This window comes from Carya illinoinensis, chromosome 10 (assembly GCF_018687715.1).
Source record: "Carya illinoinensis cultivar Pawnee chromosome 10, C.illinoinensisPawnee_v1, whole genome shotgun sequence".
NCBI lineage: Eukaryota > Viridiplantae > Streptophyta > Magnoliopsida > Fagales > Juglandaceae > Carya > Carya illinoinensis.
The window spans coordinates 11,562,623-11,572,860 of record NC_056761.1 but is presented as its reverse complement, the minus strand read 5'-3'; positions in this window follow the sequence as shown (position 1 = coordinate 11,572,860).

Here is a 10,238-nt window from a genome sequence, read left to right as displayed (position 1 = left end):
ATTTTAACTTACTATTAAAACTTCCTTAAATAATAACTAATTACTTGGGGAACATGCCCTACACATTGGGAGGATTGAAGGATTTGAAACCTATTGATCCTAGAGACTGTTCTTTTTGGGGTTCAAAGTACTTTGTCATCTTTCAAAGTACTTAACCTCTAGTCCAATCAAATGAATGGGATAATTCTTGAGAGCATTGGGAAATTGTCAACACTTGTTTCGTTGAATTTGTGTAAGAATTTTTGGGACATTGTCTTGACTAAATAGCACATTTTCAGAATCTCTCCTGGAGAGTTTTAGAACTGCAAATGGATTTTTCCATGAGTCGAATGACATTGGTTTTCTAAGTGAATAGAGACTGGATTCTTCCTTTTAAGCTTGTACATGTTGGACTAGATAATGTGCATATCGGACCTGACCTTCCAGCATGGTTTCAAACTCAAGATGAAATCTAGCCTCAACAATGTTGGCATTTTTTACACTATTCCGCGTGGGTTTTGGAATTCCTACTCAAATATCACCAATTTAAGTTAGTCTATTAACAAACTACAGGGATAGGTACCATCGTTTCAAATTCACCCTTTGGCAGAATACATAGATTTGAGTTCAAATAACTTAGAAAGTCCACTTCCAGTATTGTTTCTCAGTAATTTGAGCGCAATATATCTGGAAAAAAATATGTTTTCTAGAAAATATCAGTAAACTATTGCCCATGTTAGCTATGTTGGACCTCTCTTCAAATTCTCTTACTAGTAGAATTCCCTTTTCTAATGGAATTCTAACAGAATTGATACTTCTTTTATTTGAGCTCACTGATTGTGTTATCATCGAGCCAAAATAATCTTGAAGGGGGGCTTCCTTCTTTCTTCAGAAACTATACAAAGTTGATGATCTCCATTCCACGTTTATTTTTAAATGTGACTTTTTGGATAAGTTCAGTTTCATTAAACAACCCAAGGTACACTATCTTTTGTTGGTCAAAATTAGTCACTTTTTAGAATTGGAAGTCAAAACCCTAGCTACATTAACGGCTTTTTGATTGTTTCTTCTCTTAAATACCTTAACATGGACCTTAATTGTCAAGTTTAAGGTTTTGTTATAGTGAAACCCTAATTAAGGGTTGGGTCAGATCGATTCAATAGCAAAAGCCTACAGGTCAATCATGCGCTTCATGGTCGAAGCCTCATTGAAAATCCATCAAAAAATCTCAATAATTCTTGCTGGGTAGGGTTAGATCACCAAACTGGGCTGCCACAAAATAAACGAAGCTCTCCACAAACAAGCCCAATAATATAAACCAATGAGAAAGGTATGGTAAAGAAAGCGAAATATTAGAAGAAAGAGATTATAAAAATACTCATAATTTTCTTCAAATTTTTTAAAGTTGTTTTCCTCACTTATTTTAAGAATGGAAGGAACTCTAATGCTCATTACTTATTAGCTAACCAAATGTTTCAAATGCAATAATACTTCTTTTCCAATCTTTAATGCTCAGAGTTAGTAAGTGTTTTTTTTTTTACTAATTAAGTGATTGAGTTTTTTATAATGATCTTGAAGTTCTTAGCTAATTATTTCCTTGCTCATTTTTCACTCAAGGGGTTTCTCAATCTTTTTCTACAAAGTTTTAAGATGATATCATATTGAGAAATATTTCGTTTACAAATTAATTTTATAAAAATAAACTTACAAACAGATAAGCTTGCTATTCACCTTATGCGAGGCTAGTAGCTGGACTTCCTAACCCCAGCACCAACTTGAGTGGGGGGCCTACTTTCGTCCCTACTACCAACCTTGTTGTATGCCGATGGGTAGAGTGGCCCATGGTCCTCTAGCCTCCCGTGGGACGATACAAAATCCCAAATCGATCCATTTAAGATCTCAGGCTACTTACAGTGGAGAGAAAGACGAGATCTTAGATAGATGGCTACGTCAAGGGGACTACAGCAACGGCGAGATGAGAGACAAAGAAGAGAGAGTGTGATAGAGAGTCAAAGAGGGTCATGGGGACAGATGGAGACTGGGAGGAAGTTTTTGTTTGTGAGAAAAAAAATCAAAATGATACTTATCTTGAAACGTACTATTTAACTATTTGAAATGAAAATGTACTTTAATATATAACAACTAAACAATCTAATTTAATTAAACATTTTTACGACCCTTGATACAACTCCAAACATGCCTCGATAGATTGAAGAATAAGATAGAAAATATGGAAAATCACCACTGAACTTCATGGGTTTGATTTGAAATGAGACATTTGTGTTGTGTGCAAATTAGTTTTTAGTCATTCTTTTAGCAAATTGTGCACTTTGCCCCAAAGGTACGTACCTACACATGTTAATTAATGTTATTTTTGGTCTTTTGGTACAATTTAAAAACATGACCCTCTACCACTAATTATAATGAACAATTTAGTTTTTCAGTTTTTGCTTTGCTTTTTGGTACTGACTAAAATTATATTTGGTTGAAGTTTAATTTTACTAACATGGAATTGAGTACATTGATTTTTTCAGAGGAAAAACTTGACAATGAAGCTTTGAACACTCTACAATGTTAGTCCATAATTCTCGAATTTTAATGAGATTGTTTTCTTATATTTAAGTATGATATTGTTAAATTAAGTCCATTTTGAAATACATTGAAGTTCTTATATTGTCCGCTATTACAAACTAATATAAAGCAATCTAAGGAGTAAGCCAATTGTTACAAAGGTTTTTCTTTAATCTCATTATCCCATAATGTAGCAGAAGATGATTGAAAATTATTTACTATATTTCACTTGTAAATATATCATTTAATGCCACATTATACGATGATGAAAAATAGATGATGAATAGATTTTTTCTATTTGTAAATCAATTTGAAAAGATTAGAACTAATAATAATTATAAAAACTTAAATTCAAATGTATTTTTATGTTAGTCGACATTCATGTAACAATTATTAGTCAAAACAATTTTTGACGACCATTATCATGTTATTTTACACCTTTTACTCTATATCTATCAAGTGCAATTGTAAAAAGCATTATTAAGCTGTTTATAAAAGGAAGTCCTACAAGAAAGAAAGACATCGAAGAAAAAATTCAGAAACCTTATTGCTTGCATCCCTCCTTTGAAAAACATTTCCCTCTCTATCCCACTATCCTTTTTATAATATCTTCCTCACTCGTGTCTCTAGTTGCCAATACTTTGTAGCATTCATTTTCTTTTAAGTATGTCTGGTTTAATGACAAGTTTATTATCAATATGTTATCTTATTTGTTATGCACATCTCGTTTTTGCCATTGTTTATCTCTATATCTCTATATTAATTAAAGTAGTTCTACTTATCATCTTATGATATAACATTAAATGACTGAAATTCTCTCCTTGTTTACTTATAATTTGATAGCACATTAAAAGATGTTGAGAAGATGATGGTTAAAATGATGGCGAATAACATTTCTCTATTAATTATTCTATATCTTGCCATTTAAATACAAATAATCTTCTTTTTTTTTTCCAAATAAACCTATTTTCACATATTAATTAAAAAAAATTGGGCTAATTGTAATTAAAAACATTATTTGGGATTTTATGTTTTTACAATTCAAGACCTTAATTTTTAATTTTTCTAAAATTAGTACATTAAGAATAATATTAATTTGCCATTAAAAATAAGAATAATGCAAAATAGAGTCTTAGGATGTGCAAATGTCGTTCACTCTTTCTAAAAAAAGTAGGGTCTGATATTAAAAAATTAATTATTTATATAAATCTCATATTTATTTATTTTTTCAAAGGGACTGCACAAGACTTGTATATTAAATCTGTAAATATCATTTCTCAAAAATATTAACGGCAAGATTGGTACATGGTATCGATATTATTAAGTTGTGTTTTGTAAACACCCAGTCGAAGAGGGGGAAAGAATCATTCCTGATCTACGATAATGATTCGAGCATTGGTCGGTGTCGTTTGGAGCCCACATCATTGGTATGAAGCGGTAGTACAATGTCCGTACATGTGTGTCCATTTCAATAAATAGAAAATAAATACATCAAATATAAATGGAGAATGAGACACATAAATTTAATTGATTTGGTACACGTGTCGTTTGGAGGGCAAATCTGCTATAAATTGTGTATTTGACAGTCTCTTATAGTCTCTCATAGCTCACTGTACAAATGGATTGATGACCCCTACTGCTTGGAGAAAATAAAACTAGAGCTTCCGTCTAGAGGTTGAAGAAGCTTTTTTCTCAAGTCACCCAAAAGTCCCCACATCTCTAATCTCAAATCCTTTTTATTGGCCTTTGTCATTAATTGGTGAAGAATTCAACTTTGTGCACTTCACCATCCTCTCTCGAATGCCTAACTCCCTTTCCCTCTCTTCTTGCCCCTTTTCCATCACTTCATTTCTTTTCCCTCTAACACATTTTCCTTTCCTCAACTTTTGTCCCCTCATTTACTTCTCTGTCCCTTCTTACTGATGAGACCCCTCAATTCAGTTGGGATTGGGATGCCATATTGAGCCTGGGGTATTTTTACCCCTTAACAAATGCTCGTGATTTTTAAGGTTGCCTTTCTTAACAAGAGGGCCTTTAGAATCTTCAAATCAAGCTACCTATAGATAAATAAAAAAATAAAAAAAAAAACTTTGAAAACTGGTCCTTGATCTTTCGCTTGTCAAAATGATGATGATTCCTAAGCGCGAGGCTTGACTTGTAGAGCTAGACGAGAGATGAATCGACCGCATTGGGTGCTAGTGCAGAGCTTGGCTTAGGTACAAACGTTTTCCAGAAAGTAAAGAGTGCATATTCTTGCGAGCATTCAATGGATTTTTGCCCTTGGCATAAGGAGTTGTTTGATCTTCCAATTTGGCATTGATGTTAGAGTTTGTTTGTAATAACTTGCACTTAAGTAATTAGGAAGCCTGACGACCCCCATGGATCCATATTAGGCAATTTTCGAGTCCATCAACTAGTTCCTAAATGAAACCTATGTGAGACAGTTGTGGAGTCCAAAGGCTTGTTCCTAAAGGTAACCCGCTGGCAGTAGTTTTGGCTTGACTGTAAATACTCTGTATTTTCTAGAGAAGATGTTGTGCTAGCGTTGCTATCTAGATGCAAGGGCAGAGCTCAACTTTGAACCAGGCGAGAGGCTGACTTGACAATGCTTGGTGACGAGGAGGGACTGGGACACTTAGGAGATGTGTTCCCTCCTATGATAGTTGTGGTGCAAGCGTGGAGCATTGGCTTTGAACTAGGAGGGAGGCTGACTCAACTGCACTAGGTGGTAAGGAGGGACTAGGACACTTGGTAGAGTTCCCTCATATGATCACTATAGTTTGAGTGTGGGACATCGACTTTGAACCAGGCAGGAGGTTGACTCGATTGTGCTGGTTGACACTAAGGGATTGGGACACTTGGGAGAGGTGTTCCCTTCGTTGATTGCCTAGTGCGAGCGCAAAGCATTGACTTTGATGGGAGATAAACTTAGCTGCATTGAGGTGAAGGGGGACTGAGACACTTAGGAAAGGTGTTCCCATGTTGATCGCCGGGTGCTAGCGTGGAGCATCGACTTTGGCAAGAAATGGACTCGACTGCGTTGAAGCAAATGAGGACTAAGACACTTGGGAAATGTGTTTCCCCATTGATCGCTTGTGCGATGGGAGACAAGGCTCTGTTGTATTGCTGTGATAGGAGACAAAGCTTGACAAATCTGCTGCAACCGGAGACAGAGCTTCACTGCACCACTATGATGAGAGATGGAGCTTGACCGTGTTGTTGCATTGGAAGACAAAGCTGACCAATCTGATGGTGTGGGAGATGAAGCTTGACCACACTGCTGGGTGGGAGAAAGGGCTCGACGTCACTACTATGACAAGAGATAGAGCTCTACCACGCTACTGTGTTGGGAGACAAAACTTGATCATGTTGCTATGTCGGAAGACAAAGTTCAACCACAATGCTACAATGGGAGACAAAGCTCACTGCATTGCTGGTACGAGCGACAGAGCTTGACTAATCTAGTGGGGCAGAAGACGAAGCCCAACTACTCTATTGGGGCGGGAGATTGAGCTCAACCACACTACTAAGAAGGGAGATAGAACTTGACCACACAGTTATGATTGGAGACAGAGCTCAACTGTGCTGTTGCAAAGGGAAATAGAGCTTAATGCATTGCTACGACAAGATATAGAGCTCGACCACGCTATTGCATTAGGAGATAGAGCTCAATCTCATTGCTTTGACATGAGATGGTGCTCAACCATGCTACTAGGAAGGGAGACAGAGCTCGATTGATCTCGTGGAGTTAGAGATAGAGCTCTACTATGCTACTACAATTGGAGAAAGAGCTTGATCAATCTACATTGGCGAAACCACTGTGGACCAACTTTTCTATTATGTGACCCATTTATATAAAATAAAAAGAAACTAAAAAATCATAAAATATAACTATATATAAAATTATATCTCAATAATTTACTACATATACATAGAAATAAAATTCTAAAATACACAACTTAATATATATTTCAAATTTCTAACGATAATGTTTCATGAAATAATATTAATTCATTATTATTTTTATAATGAAATATTTAGAATTTATTTTTTTCGTAGAAACTATCAAGTAGTCTTTTAAAAAATAATCTTTAATTTTAGTTTGTAATCTAGTTTATCAAGTTTCATGCAAAATTTAGATATTTTTGTGTTACATTAAGTATATAATGTTATAGTTGAAACCTTAAATAATTTTTTTTTATTCAATGAAGTCTAGAGAATAAAATATCTCAAATATTTTTCATGCAAATTATCAACCTTAAATAATTTTTCTTATATTTTTATTTTGGATTTCAGATTAAAAAATTTAATATTATATAATAAAAAAAACTTGGATATCCATACTAATAAGTTTATTATTTTTCGTAAACTTAGTTTTAACTTAATTTTGGTTAGGCCACATCCTTGAAAATAAATAACATATAGCAATTATACAAAATTTCGGGACTATAGGAAAAACATTGGAGAAAAACTTTTCTAAATGTATTGAGATTTTAGAAACTTTTAAAGAAAATTGGGGAGTGTAAATTTTTTTGAGGGGGCCATTTGCTATATTTATAAAATTATAAATAAAATATAAAGTATATTTTATATTTTTTAAAAACCATCGCCCCCATTAAACATAAGGTAGGTCTGCCACTGCTAATAAGGTGGGGCGAGATATAGAGCTCAATCGCGCTGCTGGAGCAAGAGACAAAGCTTGACCACAATGCTACAACGAGAGACATAACTCAACTACATTGTTACGATGAGAGATAGAGCTTAATTGCGTTACTGCATCAGGAGACAAAGATCAACCGCACTGCTATGGTGGGAGACGAAGCTTGGCCGCATTGCTGGAGCGGGAGGCAGAGCTTGACCGAGCTGCTGCGATGGGAGACTGAGATCCACTGTGTTGCTATAATAGGTGACAAAGTTGGACCATGCTGTTTTGTCAAGTTAGCTTGTCCAATCTGATGGAGTAAGAGATGGAGCTCGACCACGCTACTATGATGGGAGATGGAGCTCGACCATGTTGATGTGATAGGAGAAAAAGCTCGATTGATCAAATGGGGTGGGAGACAGAGCTCAACCTTACTGCTGGGGTGGGAGATAAAGCTCTATTGTGCTGCTACGACATGAGAAAGAGTTGAACTGCGTTGTTATGATAGGAGATGGAGCTCGATTGTGTTGTTGAGTTGGGAGACAGAGCTCGATTACATTGCTCCAATAGGAGATAGAGCTCGATTACGTTGCTACAATGGAAGATAGAGCTCAGCTGTGTCGTTACGACGGAAAACAAAGCTCAACCGCGCTGCTAGGATGGGAGACAGAGCTTAACCAAATTGGTAGGGTGGGAGACAAAAGCTTTTTTCTCATGTCGTCGAGAAGTGCCTGCATTTTTTATCTCATATCCCTTTTATTATCCTCTATTAATAGTTGGTAAAGAGTTCAGTTTTATGTCATTTCACCATTCTCTCTTGCATGCCTAAGCCTTTTCCTTTCTCCTTCCTCTTTTTTCCATCACTTCCTTCATTTTTCCTCTAACACTTTGTTTTCCCCTCAGCCTTGGTCCCATCATATCATTTTCTCTATTTCTTTATGATGAGACCCCTCATGTAAGCTAGACTTGGCATGCTATATTAGGCTCAGGGTCTTTATATCCCTATGGGCATCCTCATTGGCTTGGTCAAATGAGATACTTGGCCAAATTTTACATAATTTGGCTAAAACACTCTTCATATTGAATTGGACAAATTCAAAATATTATGGACTTTTACTACAGTGAGTGGCTAAATATGAAAGATGATTTTCGTTCACCAAATATTAAAATATTATTTTCTCACTCCAACCGACCAATGCAGGAAGAAATAAGCTGACCCTTCATTTTGGTAACCGAACTCCCTTTCTCTCTTTGTCTCTCTTGATTCGCATAGACGGTGCCCCTCCACGACCCATGGTTTTCGCCCGTCCACTCCCATGAATGCGCCCCGCAATCTCTCTCTCTCTCTCACACACATTTCCACTCCTGATTTGTAAGTTTTCTCAAATTATTTTTTTTAGGCTCTCGATTTTTCTTAGTTTCATGTCTATTGATTTCTCAGTTGTTACACTACCTTAGTTGTCTATCAATTTCTTAGTTGTTACTATACTGAGACACATATGTAGAAGTCAGATGTAGAAGTGGGATTAATAGTTAGGGTTTTTGATTTTGGGATTAACAGTTAGGGTTTGCTTGGTAACTCTGCTTTTTGATGATTTGATTTAGATTAAAAAATGGTTATTGTCTCTCTTCTTGAAAAGGTTTGATGCTGAGTTTGGTTGAGGTGTGGGATAATTCCTTTTGCACATTGAGTGAATGTTCAGATGAAAGAGAGTGGGTAGTGGCAATTTAGCTATGTTTTGTTTTGGGAGAGAGGATATCCTTTTAATATATATATTTTTTAATCTTTCAAAATATTAGTGATGATGTCTTTTAAAGATAAAGAATGAAGGACGTTAACTAGGCAAATTCAAGCATATACCAATAAATGTTCAACTTTGTGAAGCCATAGGTGGTGTTGATCAAGCCTATTATAAACGTTTCACATGTTCTAACTACACATTCTTTTGGCATTGTTGAGAAGTTCTAATAAACATATCAACTCTAGATGCAAAAGAAGTATGTTATAGCTAGTATGTTATAACTTGTATCGTATTATCCTTTTAGTATATTTTATAAATTAAAACTATTGTTTTCAGAACTTGTTTAAAGAAAACAGTTAATAGTCAACCTTTCTTTTTTTAAAGTGTTGTATGTGTGTGTAGAAGTTAGTAAGACTTTTGTGGTTAATAGTCAACCTGTATGATTTTTTTACTTATTTCTTTTAGTCATTTTGGCTTACTGTTTTGACTGTCTCTCCTGCTTACTTGCTGATTGTTGACTTTGTTACTTACTGACTATTTTATGAAAGATGGATTCACACTTATTGGACGATCCCTTTTTCACCATACTCTTGCAAAGTGGTGGAAGAGGTATTAATAACCTCCTATCGCTCGTGTCTTGCATGATAATGTTGAGGCGAGGTTGAAGTGACACAACCTGAAGGATAAGTAAGAGCACAAACTAAACTATTCCAAGAGGGTGTGTCCTTCACCATGAAGAAAGACAACCTTATTGTATCAAGGTGGTTCAACATTAACATAGATACTATTAGGGGGATAGATCAAAAGTCCACCAAATTGTAGATAAGAATTCATGAATAATTCAATACTTATAAAAAACCTAATTGGCCTGAACGTTATGTGGGGCCATTGAATAATCGATGGTCAACTATCCTAAAAGTCACAAACAAGTTTTGTGTTTACTTGGCCTAAGTCGAATCAATGTATCTAAGTAGTACCAATGAACAAGACAATGTATGTTTCTAATTATCATAAATTTGGATTGTAACATGTACTGATATTTTTATGATTGGTGTTTAGATTGACAAGATAAAAGTATTGTACTGATCGACACAAAAAAATAATTATAATTTGGATCATTGTTGAAACTTATTGAGGCACCAACTGAAGTGGTAAGTGCATATGGATATTTGCCAATAAAGAGAAAGACAGGCTGCTCTATCGTTTCAGCTGCCAATGTCATAGATGTAGAGAAAAATGAGAACATGTCTACCAATTTGGAGAGGCCACTAGGCAAGAAATCTGAAAAAGAAAGGGAAAAGGAA